Here is a 5,044-nt window from a genome sequence, read left to right as displayed (position 1 = left end):
ATATTTGTGTCCAAATGCATGATTCTACAATGAATTCTTAATAACGAAGACCCAGTATAGTTAAGTCACGTTATATACTGTGCAGATATCGACATATTTTCAGGTCGAAAAAATTAAATATTTTATTGTTCTAAAAAAAACAGACACGACCAGAGGCACATAATTAACCTCTAACCTGACACGATATGTATTTTCATTCCTAAAGACTCTATACGTGTGGTCTGGAGTAACTGTCTTAAATATTTGTGTACATATTTCTTTTAGGTTTAACACCAGAATAAAAATCCTCTTATCAAATGCCGGTGTTAAACCTAAACATTTGTGAAACACATACAACTTTGAGACATAAATGTTAATCCGGTTCCCCAATCGTGGTAGGAATATACGATGTGTATCAGGGGAAGTAATCGCTACGGTAATTACTAACACAGCTAAAAAGTGTTGCCTGTTTCAGGCATTCATAAAATCGTTGTCTGTTACAGTGCAATGTTGAAATGTGTAGTTTCTATATTTTAAAAGGAAATTATTTAACTTATAAAGGATACCAGATTTTATTTGGAAGAAATATGCAGAATAAATGGTATACATTTGTATCTTATTATACACTGATTCAATCTTGTTAGCAGTAATAAATATTAAACATAAATGAATTAATTTGGCAGTAGTAAAGGTTTATCACTCAAAAATATATTTGTTATACATATATGTATGTTTTATAAGAGTGTCATTTGCAGACTTAAAGCTGCACTCTCACAGATTGAACGTTTTGACAACCTCTTTTTTGTCTTAGAACGACCCAATTTTTGCAAAAATCCAAGGAACTGGTTATATACATGTAAGTCTGCTGACAAAAAATATATCGCAGACTTTTATATGTTAGACCATAAATTTATTTTAGTAACGGTTTAAGCCTTAAAACATTAATTTTCGAACAGAAATATGACAATCTACCATCTGATTTTTTGTCAGAAATCTTATATCATTGGTTTGCCGATATTTACACAAAAATTTGCTCTTTCGAAGACAAAAAATAAAAATGTTGTAAAAATGGTATACCCGTGAGAGTCCAGCTTAAACATTTATTTACCATAAACCTTTGGATATCATGTTTGTTTTTTGAGAATTGGAAGACATGAGGGACATCTACTGGTCAGGGAGCTGGTATAATAATCATTATTGTCACGTCATATGCCATTCTAAACTCAAACCACTATTGTTATTCATTTACTCACTTAGTAAATGAAAAACAGCACAACAAATATAATTCTGAAAGGATAATTGAACGGTGTGTTCCAACTTTCCAAACCGCTATTTTTTTTATAGGGGTTGGGGAGTTGTATTTTGTGTTGTTACGCACCAGTCAATTGAAACCACGCCCTCAGGCCAGGCTATACCGGGGATAGCAGGGGAATTTTATAATGAATTTTATAAAATAACACAAATATAGAGCTGACTTTTATTTGTTAAGCGCTTTATCAGAATTAAAACTTGATAACTGCTAGTTTTATCATTTTAATTTGGAACTATTTATATGGCGCATCGTTGACATTCTCCTCTGAGTACTTCAGCTGTCAAACAATCGGTTCAGAAAGTGGAACTACACTAGTAATAAAAACACCATTTGAAGCATGTGATAAATAGATCTGACACGCGTTGTCATTTAATACAATAATATTATTAAACTCGTCCATGAAAGTTGTAAGTAAGGCTCGCTTACTAACAAATTTCATAAACTCGTTTAATAAAATCTCGTAATAAATGACATTTCGTGTCAGATCCTATATGTATTGCAATAACAAACTGCCGTCAATAAGGAAAACCCGTCCAAGAGCAACCTATCATATGAGTTATGATGTTTATAAAATAGCTATGAACAAAATAACATAAAAAATGGGAATATTAATACTTGTGTTTCAAAGAATTGACTTATATGATACAAACATGTATTGTTTCGTTTAGATTCACATGGATATGCACAAAGAGAAGACCATACACGTGTTTGTGGGGCTAAGCTGTTTTTGAAGGAAATATTAAAACGTCACATGAAAATACCCACTTAAGATATGTCATACAGGTGTGAGATATGTAGTGCTGCTTTCTCTCTGAAAGGTGAGTTACAGAGGCATATACGAAAACACATAGGAGAGAAGCCATACAAGTGTGAGATATGTGATTCTGCGTTCACTCAGACTTATCATTTAAAGCGACATATACGAATACACACAGGAGAGAAGCCCTACAAATGTGAGCTGTGTGATGCTGCTTTTTCTCAGAAAGGTAATTTACAGAGTCATAAACGAATCCACACAGGAGAAATGCCACACAAATGTGACATGTGTAGTGCTGCTTTCACTCATACAAGTAAATTACAGACACATATAAGAATACATACAGGAGAGAAGCCATACAAGTGTGAGATATGTCATGCTGCTTTCTCTCAGAAAGGCGTATTTCAGCAACATATACGAATACACACAGGAGAGAAGCCATACAAGTGCGAGATATGTGATGCTGCTTTTTCTCAGAAAAGTAATTTAAAGAGTCATAAACGTATACACACAGGAGAGAAGCCCTACAAGTGCGATATATGTGATGCTGCTTTCGGTCTGAAATGTCACTTACAGAGACATATACGTATACACACAGGTGAGAAGCCATACAAGTGTTGGATATGCGATGCTGCTTTCTCCCAGATAGGTGAATTAAAGAGTCATGCAAGAATACACACAGGAGAGAAGCCATACGAGTGTGATATATGTAATGCTTCTTTCTCTCGGAAAGATAAATTACAGCAACATATACGAATACACACAGGAGAGAAGCCATACAAGTGCGAAATATGTGATGCTGCTTTCTCTCGGAACGGCGTATTACAGCAACATATTCGAATACACACAGGAGAGAAGCCATAGCTGTGGGAGATATGTGTTGCTGCTTTCTCTCAGAAATGTGTATTACAGCAACATTTAATAATACATACAGGAGAGAAGCCATACAAGTGTGAGATATGTGATGTTGTTTTCGCTCGGAAAGGTCAATTAAAGAGACATATCAGAGAACACACAGGAGAGAAGCCATACAAGTGTGAGATATGTGATGCTGCTTTCTCTCTGAAAGGTGAATTAACGCAACATATACGAATACACACAGGAGAGAAGCCATACAAGTGCGAGACATGTGATACTGCTTTCTCTCAGAAAGGTGTATTACAGCAAAAGAGATAAATCCGAGACATGTTTGTATATATCTTTAACGTTGTTTGCGTTTCAAAGAAAAACAATGTAATTGTGGAATATAGCATTGAATATATTTCACCAAAGGACAATATTGTTGATCATAGTAACTTAAATCGCAGATTTACATGCATGTTTGCTTAAATGTCTTTATTAAATGTTTTCTTAAAGCAGAAAAGCGTAGGGAACAGTTTTTAGCTAGTTAAATGTTCAATGTTTAGATACATTTAAAAAGACGCTGTTTCAAAGGTTTCCTGCCATCACGTGTTAATGAATAGTTAAATTTTGAAGTTGGAAAATTAACGATACAGTGTTTTAATTGTGTGTTCTGAAGTGTTGATTGGCCAAATATCGATAACGAGTCCAATTTGAGCGGTAAAACGTGAACATCCTACAACAAAGTTAAACCGCGTGTCGTAAGAAGCAACGAAAGAGAAGAGCGAACGTCGAAACAAGTGTGTGTTTTACATGTTTTAAGATTTCAAGAAACTACATTGTGAACTTAGTCTGTCAATTTAACGCTTTTAAATATCTTGTATAGTTATGCTTTTAATTTGTTTGTGTTGAACTATTAAATGTCACATACACACATTGCAACATGTTTCAGCTTCTGTTTAACGATGCTTGATAAAAATTATCCAGAAGTTGGATGATTTGAACTTTTTTGCTTCCGTATTGAATATGTAAAATAAGAATTTATTTTCATCGTATGTTATAATTATTGAAGAATGAATTAAATTAATACTTCGTTCAGTCGTCGTCGAAGTTAATGTAGTAAGACTCTTACGTGGTTTCACATTCCAACAAGGGTAATCACTCTCTTATAAACTTATTTACTTTTATTTTATTGTACCAGAAAGAAATGAAAAAAAACAACAGTTAACTTCGCTATGCAAATTATTTGTTTTGTTTAAACTTGTACAGAACGCTCTACGAAATGCACATTCATGTTTAAATTCCATTACAGTCAGAATATATAGTCTCAAAAACTGTTGCTCCAACAGTTTTATCTATATTGTTCTTAATATCAGCGTCCGGGTGTTCCTCGATATAACATTATTTACGATCGTATGCAAACTAATCTTTAACTGTTTTATAGTGTCACTTTTAAAATCGATCGAGTGAATCCATCGAAAATCAATTTGCACTCATTGGCTCTTAATAGATAAATGCCAAGGCAGTGAAAACTTGATATATTCCATTTAAATACCACATACAATACTGGATGTTTTATTTACGGACTATTGTAACGAAAGCAAACGAAGTTACAACGGCGGTACAAACGAGTATGTACTTATTAGACTGTGGCTGTGCAGCTAGATGGGTTTCTGAGAGAAGAAATATCATTTCCACAGATTTCCTGGCTGAGAAATTGATAACCGTTTCGAATATGGATTTAAAGTTATTTAAAAACCTGAGTGGTAACTATTTTGATTTGTGTCTTCTTTTTAGCAATTCACAGTTTGTCCATGCGTTGCAGTTTTTAGCTCGACTATTCGAAGAATAAGGAGAGCTATACTACTCACACAAACGTTGGCGTCGGCGTCACCCCTTGGTTAAAGTTTTGCGTGCAAGCACACATAGGTTAATATCTCAGCAAATACTTGAGGTATTGCATTTAGACTTTATACAATGGTACTCAACCACCCAACCTACTTAATTAACCAAGTTTAATAACTCTACTTAGCATTTAATGCCAATAATAGGCCTTTATTATTTGACTTATAAATTCTGGTTAAGATTTTTCGTGCAAGCACACATAGGTTAATATCTCAGCAACTACTTAAGGTATTGCATTGAGACTTGATACA

General features: G+C 34.0%; 1 pseudogene; it reads left to right on the top strand.

The window, feature by feature from the left end:
* Window positions 1-481: 481 nt before the first annotated feature.
* Window positions 482-3,900, top strand: LOC128221996 (zinc finger protein 665-like; annotated as a pseudogene).
* The last annotated feature ends 1,144 nt before the right edge of the window (window positions 3,901-5,044 follow it).

This window comes from Mya arenaria, chromosome 16 (assembly GCF_026914265.1).
Source record: "Mya arenaria isolate MELC-2E11 chromosome 16, ASM2691426v1".
NCBI lineage: Eukaryota > Metazoa > Mollusca > Bivalvia > Myida > Myidae > Mya > Mya arenaria.
This window is presented reverse-complemented; position numbering and strand designations above follow the sequence as displayed.